The sequence below is a fragment of the Mya arenaria genome, chromosome 16 (assembly GCF_026914265.1).
Source record: "Mya arenaria isolate MELC-2E11 chromosome 16, ASM2691426v1".
Taxonomy (NCBI): Eukaryota; Metazoa; Mollusca; class Bivalvia; order Myida; family Myidae; genus Mya; species Mya arenaria.
Genome location: NC_069137.1, coordinates 680,751 through 700,184, shown reverse-complemented (window position 1 = coordinate 700,184; position 19,434 = coordinate 680,751). Strand labels below are relative to the sequence as shown.

At 33.4% G+C, this 19,434-nt stretch overlaps 1 protein-coding gene across 1 annotated transcript in view; it reads left to right on the top strand.

Moving 5' to 3' along the window:
* The first annotated feature begins 936 nt into the window (after positions 1–936).
* Positions 937–19,434, top strand: part of LOC128221364 (zinc finger protein 570-like) — a 30,407-nt gene continuing 11,909 nt past the window's right edge. Inside the window, exon 1 of the mRNA XM_052929963.1 lies at positions 937–1,024. The gene's annotated coding sequence lies outside the window, so the exon portion shown is untranslated. The remainder of the gene's footprint in view (positions 1,025–19,434) is intronic.

Below are 19,434 nucleotides of genomic sequence, written 5' to 3'. Positions count from 1 at the left end.
AAGAAGAAAAGAAAACAACAACAACAACAACAAAAAACAAAACAAAAAAGAAACCCGTATACAAAACACAACTTCTGTGTATTGATCTTGATCTTAATCGCCCTGTGCTGCTTATCAGATCTCCGATCTAAGTGTCCAGCTGTGCAGTTATAGAGGTTTTATTATAGAAATGGACAATACATATTGTCTTTAAGCTGTTGTTGTTGTTGTTGTTGTTTTCAAATGACAATAATATTATCATTACAATGCCTTTGAATAATATTAAGAGTAATGTTATATATAATAGCCTATTCATATGATTTAACCAGGATGCTCCAAACTTCAGATATAACAATGGTGACCATGCATTAAAAATGGATTTAAATTTATGTACTATATATCTGTTTAAAAACTTATCGCTTTTATTTGTTTATTTTTTATTTCCAATCAGTTGAATTAATAAATACATTACTGTTTGCTCTCAAAATAAAAGGACTTAATTATTAAACAAGCTTCATCTTTATTATTCAGGTATGTTGTCATTATTTTCAATAATGAATTTGTGTTTATTTCCGTATATTTTAGCAAAGTACTTATGGATATAGTTTGAATTACGTGTAAATCATGTTTTAAAATGTATCTATCTTTCTGTTTGTGTGTGTTTATTAAGTTCATCATTTAGATATTAAACACACATTTGTTACATTAGAGTTATTGTTATAAGCATGTTGTATACCGGTTAAACATTCATTTACATTTTTAATAGCGATGTTGTATTCTAATTTCCCTAAATTAGATAATTACTTTTGACATCTTTTGTACTTGATGAAAGTATTTGCTTTCAAAAAAGAAGGATTAAATTATTTAACGAGCACTGTACCTGCGATTGCTGGATACTGTAAGGGGAAGTTACTGCGGTGTGGTGTTTGGTATGTGCCGTTACAATTTTGTTGACTGCTTTTTGACACTGTTGTCTGTTACCTTTTAATGGTTGACGAAGAAAACTGCTTTTGTAACATTATGTTCGAGATACATTTATTGAAAGGTACAGTTATGTCACTTAATTTCATATGCAAAGTATTTACTTTTAACCATATAACGACCTCCAATTTGTATTTGCAAATACAAGATTTCGCAAACTCAGACCTGTACCCTTTAAATAACCACATGTGCACAGGTGTTTGACACAAACTTTTTTTAATGTTCTATATGGGCTATATACTATAATAATATACATATAAATGGCGATTTTGTAAAATATTTGTGACCAGCACCTGTGCCTGTGTGTATCAAGACTAAGACTTCCTTTGCTTACTGTTAAATCGAAGTTGTCATAAATGTATAATTTTTAATACATAATATGTTGAGGATTTAATTACTTTTCAAATTATGTTGCCATAAAAAGTATTTCTATAGTATATGTCCGACACCTGACCTATATGTTGACAGGGGTTGGCCATTTTGTTTTGTGACGTATGTACAATCAACCGGTGTATATGACATTTTCAGTAGATTACAAAACCAAACATAGAGGTAATGTGACCGCAAATATGCACGTTGTTAAGAAGCACCTGTCAGTGATGTCATCCGCATATATAAATAGATGAAATCGGGAAAATCCGATCTGGGTTTTGCGAGATAGCAATGGCTTACATTTAGAAAGTTGAATTAGGCCACTCCTTTTTTATTTTTTGGTTTACAAGAATTTTTGGGAAAAATGTCCACCGGGCGGTCGAAAAAAAAGAAAAAAAAAAAGGAAAAAAGTCACAAAACATACTCTTAAAGGGTAAAAATCAGAGAACAACATAAAAACATTGAAAATTTATATCATTTACATGACATTTTAAATTTTTAAACTGCTATTAACCCTTTAGCACATAGACAAGTGGCCAGATTACACCTCCCAGTCAATAGCCATCTTACTGATAAGCAGTCCTTATCTGCATAGGCACTTTTCTGGATATTTGAAAATGAGAAAATGAATACAGCAGTATGACCTTAAAATCAATGTTACTCCAAATAATTGTGTCCAAATCTTTTTTATGTGAATTCATTTTTTATAGATAATTAAATTATCTAATAAATGGTGTCAATGATGAAATATTAAATTATTTTATTTCAGCTGTGAATGTATTTTCAAGATGGATTTGTAACATTTCTTTGAAATGTCATAATTGCATTAAATCAAAGGGTAATAAAATGCTGGGATCGATCTAATTTTTATTACCCCTATCATAAAAAAGACCCATCTGGATTAAAAAGCCGACAATTTATGTTCTTGTGTATTAATACACAGACATATGTCAGGAATATCCGGTGTCATCCAACTGAGAGATCCAGTCCAAGGTGTCTGTTTAACTTTATTACCCCCTCATAAAATTGTTTACAAAAAAAGAAAGCCGATAAATGATTTTCCGGTATGAATAAAAAGATCTAGATCAAACAAAACGCTTGCACATGACCTATTTTACAGCCAAAACTATGATGGACATTATATAAGCTTCACAGAAAATTTACCTATCATTTTCTCATTTACTAATTGTTTCTTTTGTTTGTAAACAAAATATTACCTTTAAGTAAATATAATCTCAATTGATTTTAATGGTAAACTGAACTGACGTAATATATTTAATGATTTACGCATCAATGAATTTGGGGGAAATTCCATACAGTACTTAGCTCGTGGTCTTATTACGTCACAATGGGATATCACACCTGCGATTGGGAGTATAAACACCTTCTCAATTTAGCAGACGATATTTTCAAGGGAAAATCAATACACAAAAGGTTAAACTTTAATTTTATAAACATCCGGGATATTGTTTACAAAAAGAAAGATGCAAAATTGAAATATTGAAATGACCCTATTGAAATATGCGGGCCATGCGTTTACATCCAGTAATGGATACGGTCGGCCAAATGCGTATACATCTGGTAATGAGCTATGTCGGCCTATCTCGTATACATGCGCTAAAGGGTTAATGCATGTTTCAATACACTCAAAGTTTCAAAGTTCTAATTAAACACACAGTTTAAATCTTACATACTGTGCATATAAAACATCAATGAAATTGACTATAAAACATGTTTACATGTATAAACTACACCTTTTTTTAAAGATACATTGAATATCACTCAGCAAGACATTTGTTAAGCTTCAAGGGTATGTTAAACAAAAGTGAATGCAGAACACTAAACTGAACAATATTAAATTGAAAAAAGAGAAGGCAATTTTACGCATTAAAATACAAAAAATTGCACTGTATTAAAACAATACATACTATTTTCTTAACATTGTTTCAGTTATTTCAATATTGGAAAATGCCAATAAAGTGAAATAATTACCAATTTTGTAAATAAGGAAGTAACATTTTATGAAGACATTTGAGCTTTAACTTTGTGAAAGCAATTCCGGAAAAACTAAAAACCAAACTAGACCTAGATTTGAGTTTTAATAACCTTTACCATGGTGGGTCCTAGTTGTGTGTAACTCGATCCATGCTAAGTTCGGATATTTTCGGACCGGGATATTTACCATGGGATGTTCACCAAATCCATTTCAAATTCAAATCTTGCAGCAAATTACCACATCAGTACATAAAAATCACATAACAAAATAATAAATCTAGCATGTGACTTAACTTTATGTACCAATGATAGTAACAGAGAAATCCATAATTATGTATCGGCTATTTTCATCTTCTAACTCCGCCATTTTGTGTATACACGAGTTCACAGGGCATCTATACTTCATGCTTGTTTATTTTTCATTTTAAAGAGTATTCCTTGGTTACAACAACAAATCTCATTTATAGTGAAATATCAAGTTCATTACAAATTGAAATGGACTTATTCAAAATAGTTTTCCGTGTTATTTTATCTAAATGTTTTGCACACAACTAATGGCATTAGTATTAAAATGTCATTGAGGCATGTGTTCAACTCTTTCATTGTTTTTACTCTACTATTAACCCAAACATGAATAAACATGTAATCTAGAATAAACACAAGCTTTACATTGACTCAATAACAAGTATTTCCAAACCATTTTGTGATTTCAAATCCATAAACAACATCGACCGAACTTGTGAAACTAGGTCACCGGTGTCAACTTAGAAATTTTACTTTCGATTTCACCACTCACACTTAGTGCACTGTTATTTGATATTTAACCATAAAATGTTATAAAATGTTTTTCTCACACATAATTTACAGATATTTGTGTCTACTAATTCGATGGCAGCCGCTGACAATTTTATTTTTTATCTATAAACAACAATATTTTCATGACCTAAATTGGCGGGGAATAACAACAATCACGTGACAGTTATTGTTTGTGTCGGCTGTTAAATTTGCCAATGTTTATTGCTATTGTTATTTTAACAACTCCTGCATATTTTAAGTAATTATTTCATACAAAGAATGACTGCTATCGTCAATTCCGCCATTGCCATCGGCGCTGCCATAACAGTTGACTGGCTCACATGCTATCACTATAAATTGGCAAATACGGCCACGGAACAACAAACCAGTCGAGATCTACTGCATTCGTACTCTTATCTGTGCATTTTTCTTTCGTTTCGCACCAAAATCAATACGGTCGGTAAAATAATTTTGAAAAAAATAGTGAAATTCATTTTTTATTTTTTTGTACTTTTCGGAAAATTAGACCCGCCGGTTTTGTAAACCAATTTATATAAAAGTAGTGGCCTTAGAATATAGAAAAAAAATGTAATTACGTTTATATTTTAATTTTTGGGGAATACTTACGCGTAGAAACAACATGATCTTCAAATGTTTGTAGCTAACAGTTCTCGATAGACGGTATACATAGATGATACATTGAGTATACTGTGTAATCGAATACTGGCCTATAATTTAGTAAGAAGGCTTCATTAAGGTATGATTTAGGTGTTTTTATGTTGCGAAAATGTTTTTGGAAGTTTGTCTAATTGACCCGCCAACTTCGGGCCCCAGGGGGGTTTTTGCAGAAAAACACTGCATTTTTCACACTCCCGCGGGATTTTTCTCCCGTTTTTCAAAAGCTGGGGAAAAATTCCTGCGGGGTTTCAATAAAACAAGTTTCAAGTTATTTTAGCTTAAAAACACATCTTATATCAAAAGAGGCATTATGCTTCGACACCGGAAGTGAAATAATGCGAAACAAAAAAAACAGTTTCAGTATGGGTTTTTTCCTGCAGGATAAAATTCCCAGATTTTAGCAATAAAAAACGAAATCAATTCAAGCCTTATGTTTTTGAGATTTTATACATTACTTTTATGTAAATAACTACTTTGAATGACTTTTCTAGAGTCATATCTTTCATTTGAGAATTCCATAAACTTAATGCATATTTTACGGGAGAAAAACCCAGTCCAGCAAAAAACAGGAATGCAATTTAACAAAAAAAACAACGACAAATGCCATTTAAATTTAAATTTCCAGCGGTTGGATGTTGTTAAGGATGTGAAGTTGTTTTACATATTTATATTTAGTTAATAATATTAAGTTAACATGTGTTTTTAATATTTATTTTTTTAATTTCAGATTTTAATAATTAGTTGTATGTAACCGTTGGCATCGTCGATATACAGACGTTATGGCCTTGTCACCATCAATGATCTTCCAGTTTATTTATTGTCTAAATGATAATTTTCATTCAAGGCTTTAAAATTTCAAGAACTACCAAGCGATATATAATTTCGTTTAAAAATGGATAACTAACCCCCGCCCCCACTCCCCGTCACTGCCACTTAACATTTTAAAGCTGCACTCTCACAGATTTGCTGTTTTAACAGATTTTTGATTTTTTGTCTTCAAATGAGCAAATCTTTGCATAAATATATCTGAAAACCAGTGATCAAAGACTGCTGACAAAATATATGAAAGCAGATTTTTAAATTTCAGTTCGAAAACTAATGTTTTATCTCTATAAAGCGTTACTTATGGTTTAAGATAAATACATGAAACATAAAATTTTAACTTATAAAGAAAAAATCTGTGACTATTTTTTTGTCAGCAGTCTTATATGAATGGTTTGAATGCACTTTCACATTCCATGAAAAAAATAAAAGAAGTTGTCAAAACGTTCCATGTGTGAGAGTGCAGCTTTAATAATTATCTAGAATTATTTAATTGTCGAGAAAAAATACCATTAATGACTACAATTTGTTTGGCTTAACAAAGTTCTACCTCCCCCATAGACACACACACAACCCATTTAATACTAATGTAATCTATACCCTGTCTACACAATGTTTTATACCGACTGTTAAAAAGTTGGTTAAACTTTATAGATAAGCGCGCCCAATATGGGGATTAAACCCATGATAGACAATACACAAGCATTGTCCCCTACTCAGCCCCAGTGGATGATTCCAACCCAGACACACATTCAAGGGACTTAGACACCAGATGATCCATAAACGTGATATTCAGTATTACCTCAAAACAAGCCTAGCCGAATTAATACCAATTATTTCGAGACTGAGAATATATGATCATTTTATGTGTTTAAAAGATTTCATCTCTGTCTCTCTCTTTTGAAAAAGAGCACATAATGATTTCCCAGTTTATTATCCCCCGCCGAATCGAAGATTTCGGGAGGGGATATATATTGTTTTGGCGTTGTCCGTCCGTCCTTCCGTCCTTCCTTCCTTCCGTCCTTCCTTCCTTCCGTCCTTCTGTCCGTCCGGTACCATATCTTGGTAGGCATTGATCAGAAAATGTTCAAACTTGGTCAGAATGTTCCCCTTGATAATATCTCGACCTATTATAAAAGTGGATCACATGGGGTCAAAAACTATGTCACTAGGTCAAATCTTAGAAAAATCTTTGGAACATACTAGAGGCATTATACATGGTTAAATATTCAAGAAACTTAATCAGAATGGTCAAATTGATGAACTCTTGGTCGTTAATAAAACTGGGTCACATATGATAAAAAATGAGATCACCAGGTCAAATCTTAGAAAAATCTTGTCCGGAACCATATCATGGTGATGATTGGTCAAGTTATGTTCAAAATTGGTCATGATGTAAACCTTGATGAAATATGGACCACTTAAAAAAGTGGGTCACATGGGGTCAAAAACTAGGTCAGTAGGTCAAATCTTAGAAAAATCTTTGGAACATACTGGAGGCATTATACATGGTCAAATATTTATAAAACTTAATCATAATGTTTTCCTTGATGAAATTTTGGACTTATTTAAAACTGGGTCACATATAATTGAAAATTAGGTCACAAGATCAAATCTTAGATTTTTTTTGTCTGGAATGGAAATGATTGGTCGGATTATGTCCGAAACTATCTTATGGTGGTGATTGGTCCGATTAAGTTCAAACATGGTCAGAATGTTCTCTTAGGATGAATTTCGACTGCGTTTTAAAAGTGGGTTAATGGGTCAAAAACTAGGTCAATAGGTTATATCTTACAGAAATCTTTGGAACACTCTAGAGGCAATACATAAATTATGCTCTATTTTCCATGAAACTTAATCAGGATGTCTCAATGGAATCTTGGAATAGCTTGAAACTAGTAGGTCATATGGGGTCAAAAATGAGGTCACTGAGTCAAATCTTAATCAAATCTTAAAAAAATCCTTGTGGACACTCTAGAGGCTGTTTTTTGCATTTATCTGGACCAATCTTCATGAAACTTTATCAGAATGTTTGCCTTGATGAAATCTTAGATTCGTTTGGAATTGGGTAGCATGGAGTCATAAACTAGGTTTCTTGTTCAATTCTAAATGTTATATATATACAATATTTTTTATTTCAAACAGTTGCAATCAAACTCAAACTATATATATATATATATATATATTTCATCAACAATTGATTTCCATTCCTTGACTTAGCCCAATCAGGCGGGGGATATCAATTCAACGAATTTGCTTGTTAGTATTAGCATATCTACTTTTAGCATGTAAAAGTCACATGGTTAGTACAGATAAATACATGAACGCTATTTCTAAATTAACTTCGATTTACATGGTAGACAAAGCGAGTTAATTTCGACTTGGAATATATGATTACATAAGTAAGTAAGATTCAGTGCACTGTACACTGTTGAAAGAACAGTTTGATGTTAAATTTTGACAATTTTCACTTTTTCTTGCAATTTAGAATCTTGAGTCTAGTCTCTTTATTATCAGATTCTGTGAAATAATTGCTTTCAAACAATTGGAAGAGCTGCATGGTGTATTGAATACAGTAGTTTAAAGAATTCCATCCACTAGCTGAATAAAGGATGAACACACATTTTAAAACCACATATCAGAAGTTATTGGAGAGCATTATGTCAGCAAATTTAAATGTAAAACATGGTTGGAAAATAAACAAGATTATTTTTTTTACATTTTATTTCAATGTTACATGGCGATCATCTACTTATTATACAAATCAGAATTCAAAACAAAACATTTAACCATTTGTTAACTGTCCATTTAAAATTTGCCAGTACGAATTTCCTTTGATATTAGTATAATATTGTTATATATTTAGATAAATCAATTATAAAAATAATATTCTAAGATCTAAATTGATAATAAATTAAAAAATAAAAAAAATATGAAGAAACATATACTTGATATATGCAAAAAAGCTACACACTCACAGATTTACCGTTTTGACAGCAAATCAGACTGCTGATAAAAGATCAGATCGCAGATTTTCAGATTTCCGTTCGAAAATTAATGTGTAATGGCCTACAACATCACTTTTTGAACTTAAAATATATGAAAGTATGCAGTCTGATATTTTGTCAGCTGTCTTATATCACTATTTTTCATGAATATATTTTTCGCATAAATTGGCTCTTTCTAAGCCCAAAAATAATGAAGTTGTTAACACGCTTAATCTGTGAGAGTGCAGCTTTAAGTCAATCTTAATCTTAGGGTCATACATCATTGACTAAATTCACTATATTGGTCAGTCATCGTATTAGCTGTACATATTGTTCTCAGATTCAATTGGTCTGACCAATATTAACAGCCTTAAGTTTCAGTCTAGTAAATTAATTCGAACACAAGTTGTTTAATTCTTCTGAGAGTGACAAACAATTAAAAAAATATTTTCAATATATGAAAAAATTCACAAAAATAGATTCAAGAATAAAAGAAATATACATCCTTAAATATATATTGCATACAAACAATTAATTATCTTTTATAAAGTTAACCTGAGTTACAATGTTTTATCTAAAATTGTTGCCATTTATATTTAATAGTTATATGATTATCATTTATCTGCATGTTTATCAAACAAACCAATAAAATGTCATTAAATATTTGAGATAAGCACATGCTGACACAAGAACTAAATATTTAAGTCACAGTTAACAAGGCAAACAAAATTCCTACCATATATATATACACACATGTATGTCAATAATTCTCAAAAACAACCCCCCATACCCCCATCGTGAAATAGAATCTGATATCCTGGCCTCAGAACACTCTTTACATAAAATCCAACTTCCTCCTCTTTTTAAAATGATCCTCTTTTTGCCACTAATCTGTCCTCTCCATTGAAGTTAGCCTGCAATTTAAGAAAGGAAACTTTAAATTTCACACAAAAAATGGCACTTCAGGTTCCCCCTTGGTTCTAAAAAGTTGTCGCCACTTTTTCGCGGGGGGGTTAAGGGGGCCGCGAAAGGGCCCCTTATGGGTCCAGGGCAGCGCCCTTGTGGGGGTTCAGAGGGGGCAAAGCCCCCTGAAGCTCATGGGTTTTAAGCATTTAAAGAGCCTTAAATTGCATTTAATAAGCACATTGTCATGCAGAACATGTTCATATTAGCACATTTGGCATAAGACAAGAGCACCACCTGCGGGTGCTGAACGCTCGTCTGATTATATCCTTTTATGGTTAATATATTTCATATTGTACATTTAATAGTGAATTTTCCAATGTTTGAAAGTGATAGCTCTGATAGTTTGCTTGTAAGTGGCCTTAGCACATTATTTTATTAAACTTAAAAAAAATATACTAGTCCATAAATACTAAAATATCCCCCATCCTCCCCTTTCCCTTCCAAATGTGTGATTCAAAACCACATTTGATATATTGAAGGCATTATTTGTGACAAAAAATAAAATCAATCCAACAAAATTAAAAAAAAAGCTATATCCAATTCTCAAAATCCATCAAAGTTTATGTTTTTTACCCAAAAGACAGGTTAGACTCAGCATCTTAAGGGTACACAATGTAAAGAAGGGCATTTAAAAGATGAACAAGTTCCCCAAGTTTTAAAGTGACAACATTGATAGAACTTTTCCATGCAAGTAAGCTAAACCTAAAACTTTTAACTTAGAAAAAAACTAGCTAAAAATTACAAAGTCCAAAAATACTAAAGTATCCCCCACCTGACACTCCCCTTATCCTTCAAAATGTGAAACCAGTTTGATATATTAAAGGCATTATCCATTCATTTTCTGTGAACAAATTGAAGCTTAGTGTCCATTTCTCAAAATCAACCAAAATTCACATTTTTTACCCTAAAAACAGATGAGACTCAATATCTTTAGGGTAAATTGTGAAGAAGGGACCGTTAGATGTACAAGTTCCCCAAGTTTCAAAGTGACTGCTTTGATAGTTTCTATGAACGCAAAACCTAACCAACGCCAACGCAAGGATAACAATCAAGTGATGACAAGTGATGACAATTGCTGCTTGTCATTTTTTTCAAAAATCAGACATTAGCTTTTAAAATGTATGAATTTAACAGTGTTTATTAAAGGGACTAGACACCAGATGATACAATTGCAAAAAAATAGATAATTGTCAAAAACTTACATATAATTGATATAACTTTTAATATTACTTTGATATATGTAAAACATTGCTTAAGACACATCCATATTTCACAGTTTTTGCACATTTTGTTAATATGAACTTACTGGGTTGGGTTTACCACATCATCCCAGTAAGTTTAAAAAAAGCATCAGTATATTTATCTGTATTCATAAACGGATATAATATAAACTTGGAAAACTTAACACGCTATTTTTATACCCCCCAAAACAAAGTTTGGGGGGGTATACTGGAATCGGGTTGTCCGTCTGTCCGTCTGTCTGTCTGTCTGTCTGTCTGTCCGTCTGTCCGTCCGTTTTTTTTTGTCCGGGATTCATCTTTGTCGTTATTGAACAAATCTTTTTCAAACTTTCAGATATTAATGGCCATGATGTAAACTTGCGCCTCTGTGAAATTGGTACGGGTCACATGACCCTGACCAGAGTTATCTCCCCTTGATGTGTTAAAGTAGGCAAAATAAGCCCTGTCCGGGATTCATCTTTGTTATTATTCAACAAATCTTTATCAAACTTTCAGAAATTAATGGCCATGTTGTAAACTTTCGCCTCTGTGAATTTGGTACAGGTCACATGACCCTGACTGGAGTTATCTCCCCTTGATGTGTTAAAGTAGGCAAAATAAGCCCTGTCCGGGATTCATCTTTGTTATTATTCAACAAATCTTTATCAAACTTTCAGAAATTAATGGCCATGTTGTAAACTTTCGCCTCTGTGAATTTGGTACAGGTCACATGACCCTGACTGGAGTTATCTCCCCTTGTAGGCAAAATTAGCTTTGTCCGGCCTAACTCCAGGGCAAACAACCTAGACATGGAGGGGTGGGGGGTATTCGTTAGCCTATGGCTTACAGTTCTAGTTAAACAAGGAGACCCAAATGAGACAGTTAAATGATTGCGCTGTTTTTTTAATCATGTAAAATTATTTATTATATACCCAAAATTTATCCACACGCAATTATTATATAACATATCGCAAAATACATTAGTCTGTATTTCACTCCAGTGCACTACAGCCGTTTTCAACTCTTGTGTAGTCACGTCATAACAACTTTACAAGTATCGTTGCGTGATGTTAAAATGATGTCATAAAACAAAATAGTATGCCCTTAAAATGACGTTTATTATGAAAACATGTGGCTTTTAAGTGATCTAACAAGTATATAATAAATGGGTTATAAGAACTGTGTTTTGATCTGGGAGGCTTGTGCCTTGTGAGATCCGAATCTGCAAAATCCACTGAAGTTGAATACAACCTTTTGGATCAAAACACAGTACTAATTAATAACCCTATTGTATTATCAGCCTTCTAAATGCTCACATCGACAATTCTAGGCTTATTTTGAAGAAATACTGTACTTGCCAACCTGGTGTGTAGTCCCTTTAAGTTTATGGCTACATTGCACAAAAATAAAGTAGGCATGTTGCATGAACATAATCTTCTATAAAAAAAGCCTATTCAAAATATATTGTTGAATACTTCAATAATGTTTCAAATCTAATGGAAATCAGCGAACTTGAGGTACAGGTAGTCATTCTTTTTTGAGACAAAAACAAAATAAAAAGACAATAAAAAAAGTCATATGCTCATTGACTTAAAAAATCCATGATAACAAAATGATTATTTAGTTCTATTTATTTACATAATTGAATCAATGATGTTCTAATGAGTAGGTCATATTTATGGAATAAGACAAATAACTATATCTTATACATGTGTATGTCAAAACTTTTTATTCATATATACATACCATTCAACTTTGTCTATGGTGTTTGTTGCACTTGCTGGTCTAGCAGAAGATGATGATGCTGGTGTTCTAAAAGTGTATGTTGCTGGTGTTCTTGAAGTCTGAGTATTGGTATTCGGGTAGCTAATGTTGCTGATGTTTTTGTATATAGGATGAATTTGTTTTTGAAGCTGGTATTTTTGTAGTTGTCCCTGTAAGAAGTGTTGATGTTCTGCCGGGTTGGTGTTGTTGTTCTTGAAGGTGGGGTTGGTGTTCATGTTCTAGTAAGCAGAGTTGTTCATAAATCTGGGGTTGCTGTTGTTTGTCAGAAGTATTGTAGTTTTTATACACAGGGTTGTTCTTGTAAATTAAGTTGTTGTGTCGGGGGTTGTTTCAGGATCCCACTCAAATATGTCGAAGGCCTTAAAAATAAGAGAATGTGAAGCTGTGACTCTTTTTTTCAAATGACAAAAAAATCACATTTAAATGATTTATTTTATTATTAAATTTAAGTTAACATTTTATGCTAAAGTTTAGAATGTTACAGAATATAAATATCCCTCCTTAATTGAACCACCACTTGAAAGATTAAAACTTAAATTGTCACTATCAAGATGTGTTTTATTACCCCCAATTAACCCCCTTATTCACTCCATTTATTAGGTTTAGAAGTGTTACTATGGAGACTTTTAAAGCCAATATTCTTACACTTGTATATTGCTTCAAACACTTTCAACAAAACCTACTATAAATCAAGAATTTAAGTGGGCCCTGACAGCCAAGAAAAAACTTTACATTTGCAGGGCTTGTGGGCTTTTGATTATTTTGATCACTTAGACATGACAACATGGACATAATAAGGCGTAAACAAATCTTTGTTTCCACCCATCTGAATATATTTTTTTCTTCCTATATTATTTTTAGCTCACCTGTCACATAGTGACAAGGTGAGCTTTTGTGATCACAATTTGTCCGGCGTCCGTCGTCCGTCTGTCCGTCCGTCCGTCGTCCGTCCGTAAACTTTTACTTTAAACGACATCTCCTCATAAACCGCTTAGCCAATTTCATCCAAACTTCACAGGAATGTTCCTTGGGTGGTCCCCTTTGAAAATTGTTCAAAGAATTGAATTCCATGCAGAACTCTGGTTGCCATGGCAATGGAAAGGAAAAACTTTAAAAATCTTCTTCTCCCAAACCACAAGGCTTAGGCCGTTGATATATGGTAGGTAGGATCACCAAATGGTCCTCTACAAAGATTGTTCAAATTATGGCCCTTGGGTCAATATTGGCCCCGCCCCTGGGGGTCATGGGTTTTCTCTATATGTTTATAGTTAAAACTTCAAAAATCTTCTCCTCTGAACTTACTTGGCCTAGAGCTTAGATATTTGTCATGATTCATCGTCTAGTGGACCTCTACAAAGTTTGTTCAAATTATGGCCCTGGGGTCAAAATTGGCCCCGCCCCGGGGGTCATGGGTATGCTCTATATGTTTATAGTTAAAACTTCAAAAATCTTCTCCTCTGAACTTACTTGGACTAGAGCTTAGATATTTGGCATGATTCATCGTCTAGTGGACCTTTACAAAGATTGTTCAAATTATGGCCTTGGGGTCAAAATTGGCTCCGCCCCGGGGGGTCATGGGTTTACTCTATATGTTTGTAGTGAAAACTTAAAAAATCTTCTCCTTTGAACTTACTTGGACTAGAGCTTAGATATTTGGCATGATTCATCGTCAAGTGGACCTCTACAAAGATTGTTCAAATTATGGCCTTGGGGTCAAAATTGGCCCCGCCCCGGGGGGTCATGGGTATACTTGATATGTTTATAGTTAAAACTTCAAAAATCTTCTGTTCTTAACTTACTTGGACTAGAGCTTAGATATTTGGCATGATTCATCGTCTAGTGGACCTCTACAAAGATTGTTCAAATAATGGCCTTGGGGTCAAAATTGGCCCCGCCCCGGGGGGTTAGGGTATTCTCTATATATTTATAGTGAAAACTTCAAAAATCTTCTCCTTTGAACTTACTTGGCCTAGAGCTTAGATATTTGGCATGATTCATCGTCAAGTGGACCTCTACAAAGATTATTCAAATTATGGCCCTGTGGTCAAAATTGGCCCCGCCCCGGGTGGTCATGGGTTTTCTCTATATGTTTATATTAAAAAAAATCAAAAATCTCCTCTGAACTTACATTGCTTAGATCTTAGATATTTGGCTTGATTCATCGTCTAGTGGACCTCTACAAAGGTTGTTCAAATTATGGCCTTGGGGTCAAAATTGGCCCCGCCCAGGGGGGTTAGGGTATTCTCTATATGTTTATAGTTAAAACTTCAAAAATCTTCTCCTCTGAATTTACTTGGACTAGAGCTTAAATATTTGGCATGATTCATCATCTAGTGGACCTCTACAAAGGTTGTTCAAATTATGGCCTTGGGGTCAAAATTGGCCCCACCCCCTTGGGGGGGTCATGGCTTTTTTCTATATGTTTATAGTGAAAACTTCAAAAATCATCTCCTCTGAACTTACGTGGCTTAGAGCTTAGATATTTGGCATGATTCATCGTCTAGTGAACCTCTATAAAGTTTGTTCAAATTATGGCCCTGGGGTCAAAATTGGCCACACCCCGGGGCTGATGGGTTTTCTCTATATGTATTATAGTGAAAACTTAAAAAATCTTCTCCGAACTCACAAAGACAAGTAACGTCTTAATTTAAACTGGATAACATATTTAGTACACATACCAATTTTCAATATGGGCCACATACAACAATTAATAACAAATATACATATATAGATACACACGTAAAATCAAGTAGTGACAAGAGCTTAGATATTTGGCATGATATATCATCTAGTTGACTTGCACCAATATTGTTCAATCTTTGGCCCTGGGGTCAAAAAATGGCCCCACCCGGGCGGTCATGGGTTTCCATATATATGTATATGATGAAAACTTATAAAATCTTCTTCTCCGAAACCAAAAGGCGAAGGCCTTAGATATTTGGTATGAAGCATTGTTTATCGGACCACTATTAAGATTGTTCAAACTTTAGCCCTGGGGTCAAAATTGGCCACGCCCCGTGTTCATAGGCTTAGGTTTTCAATATTTTTATATAGTCTTATATAATAAAACTTTAAAAATTCTCTTCTCCAAAATATAAGACCTAGAGCTTTCATATTTGGTATATAGTGTTACCTAGTGGACCTACACCAAAGGTATTCAAATTATTGTCCCGGGGTCAAATTGGCCTTGCTCAGGGGTCATTTGTTTTTACATTGTCTTATCACTTAAACATCTTTTCCTCTGAAAGTAAAGGTCAGAATGACTCCATACTTGATATGTAGCATCCTTACATGGTCCTCTCTCAACTTTGTTCAAATGGTTTTGTTTGGCCCCTTTTAGGGGTCACCAGAGCAAAAAATAGAAAAACCTTTAAACAACTTGATCTTATTAACTGCTTGATGGATCTTCAAGTCTGAAGCATCTTAGCATGGGCCATTGTCAGGTCTTTTCAAATAATTTTGTTTGGCCCCTTTTAAGGGCCACCAGAGCTAAAATTAGTAAAAAAAACTTAACATTTTCTTCGCATGAACCCCTTGATAGATCTTCAGCAAATTTGGTTTGAAGTGTCCTTGCATGGACCTCTCTTAAATTTGTTCACATAATTTTGTTTGGCCCGGTTGCCATGGCAACCTAAAGGAAAATGTCAACAATTGGTTATAATCATCTTCTTCTCCTAAACCGCTTTGACAATTTTGATGAAACTTCATAGGAATGATCCTTGATTGGTGCTTTTTCAAAATTGTTCAAAGAAATTAATTCCATGTAGAACTCTGGTTGACATGGTAACCTAAAGGAAAAGTGTCAACAATTGGTTACAATCATCTTCTTCTCCTAAACCGCTTGGACAATTTGGATGAAACTTCATAGGAATGATCCTTGGTTGGTGCTTTTTCAAAATTGTTCAAAAAAAATTAATTCCATGCAGAACTCTGGTTGCCATGGCAACCTGAAGGAAAATGTAGGCTGTCGTGTCTGCGCTGTGACTTACTCTTATATGGACAGATTTTAAAATGACTTGCCATATGTTTTCGACATACCAAGACAACGTGTCGTGTGCAAGACCCATGTCCCTACCTCTAAGGTGAAAGATACACTAAGTGTTTATTCACAATGGAATGCTGAATATGAGGACATAAAGAGTGTTGGCTGTCATTTAGTATGCTTGTTTTTTTTTCTATGCTGAGAGGCAATTTAATATAACTTTCAATATGTATTTGACACATAAAGGCAAGATCAACTTTTTATGTACTTGTTCATAGATCAATGTCACATTGGGGGGGCATTTGTCACATACTTTGACAGCTCTTGTTCAATATTCTTTGAGAAACAAGCTATATTAATAACAAAGGTTAAACTCTTTTACTCAGGTGAGCGATTTAGGGCCATCATGGCCCTCTTGTTTTGGCATTTGATCAAAATGTGTTTTTTTCAGAGACCTAAAATAATACCCTGATACAGGTCAGTTTGCTGAAGAATTATGCTCGTCCAAAAAAAAGAAGAAAAAAAAGTAATGCCTACCTATCTACCCTTTTTTTGGAGATGTTAGTAGAATATTTTTTTGGCCTAATCAAGGATTTAATTTGAAGAGAGTTTTGCATACTGTATATATTTTTACTTTATTACATTGCATTGTGTGGGAGTAGGATTTGATATATTGGTGCAAGGTATTTTGATTATAACAATTCCAGGAAGTTTATCAAAATGCAAATCTTTTTGCAAGATGTGTCATGTTTGGTGTCATTATTTTGCTTAAATATTTCACTTTCATATTGTATCAATGTTAAAATTTAATGTTTATTACAAGCAAATGAGGAAAAACAAAACAGTTCCTCAGTTCTTATACTGATTTTGACATCTGATTGGCTGAGTTAATGTGCCTTTTAAAGGTTTCTTTATGAATGACAGTTTTTAATATACAGGGAAAGCCTGTGACAATCACAATCATTATTCTGAAAAGGAGGCTATAAATATGATTATGAATTTGCTTATGATTTATTTAAGATAATAAACATAATCTAAAGTTATGCACTTTAATTGATCAAATTTCATGTTCCTTATGCTTAAAATATTAATCCTTATAATATTGGAAGAAATAAATGACTGTCAATTTAGAATTGAACATAAATTTTATGCAACAAGTTAATATCCTTAAATGGTATAATATGGCAAAATAGAATTTAATATAGCATAAAATTTCACAGAATTGTTTAATATAATTGCTTATGGTCATGTTGATTTAAGCTAATAGCAAAGAGGAAATAAAATAAAAAATATATATAATTATATGGAAAGGAAAAATTGAGGTGAATTTAATGTGAATATCTTAAATGTTTTATTCTTCATTTTGCTAAAATTGCTAATTGTTAATTAATTCAGACGTTGTTGTGTTTTTAGGTCGACTATTCGAAGAATAAGGAGAGCTATACTACTCACCCAAGCGTCGGCTTCGGCGTAACCCCTTGGTTAAGGTTTTGCGTGCAAGCACACATAGGTAAATATCTCAGCAACTACTTGAGGTATTACATTGAGACTTTATACAATGGTACTCAACCATCCAACCTACTTAATTAACCAAGTTAGATAACTCTAGTTTGCGTTTAATGCCAATAATAGGCCATTATTATTTGACTTAGAAATTCTGGTTAAGGTTTTGCTTGCAAGCACACATAGGTTAATATCTCAGCAACTACTTGAGGTATTGCATTGAGACTTGATACAATGGTACTCAACCATCCAACCTACTTAATTAAGCAAGTTAGATAACTCTAGTTTGCATTTAATGCAAATAATTGCCCTTTATTTTTAGACTTAGAAATTTTGGTCAAGGTTTTGCGTGCTAGCACACATTGGTTAATATCTCAGCAACTACTTGAGGTATTGCATTGAGACTTTATACAATGGTACTCAACCATCCAACCTACTAAATTAATCAAGTTAGATAACTCTAGTTTGCATATAAGGCAAAATAATTGCCCTTTATTATTAGACTTAGATATTCTGATTAAGGTTTTGCATGTAACCACTTCTACCGGTAAGTCAATACCTCAGCGAATACATCATGTATTGCATTGACACTTTACACACAGGCTCCCAACCATTTAACCTTCTTATTTTATCAAGTAAGATAACTCTATCTTTCATATGATATCATTTTTGCCCCTTTATTATGCGACTTAGAAATTCTGGTTAAGGTCTTGCATGTTAGCACACATAGGATAATATCTTAGCAACTACTTGATGTATTGCATTGAGACTTTATACAATGGTATTCAACCACCCAACCTAATTGAATAACCAAGTTAGATAACTGTATTTTGCAAATAATGGCCCTTTATTATTACACTTAAAAATTCTGGTTAAAATTTTGCATATAACCACATTTATGTTAATATCTCAGCACATCATGTATTGCATTGAAATCTAATCGAACAGTGATCCATGCATGTTTTGCCAAAACTTTTCAATCCTTACACTGAAAAGCGGCGGAATAGTCGAGCGAGCTGTCTCTGTGACAGCTCTTGTTTTTGTACATTTGACATTTTGATATTATTTTAAGAATATTCTGGAAATGCAGTTTTAATGTATTTTGTTTGATTAAGAAATTAATTTTTTTTTATTAGCTCTACTGGCCAAAGGCCAGAAGAGTTTATGCGATGGTAATGTGTACGTAGTATGTGCATCCGTGCGTCCGTGCGGTCGTGCGTCCGTGCGGTCGTGCGTCTGTAAACAATTGCTTGTGAACACGATAAAGTCTTCAGTTTTGATTGTATCTCGATGAAACTTGTACAGTATCTAGATATCCATTAGAGCTCGGTTCCTTTCGAAAACCAGCCAGATCCGCCCATGCATGCCT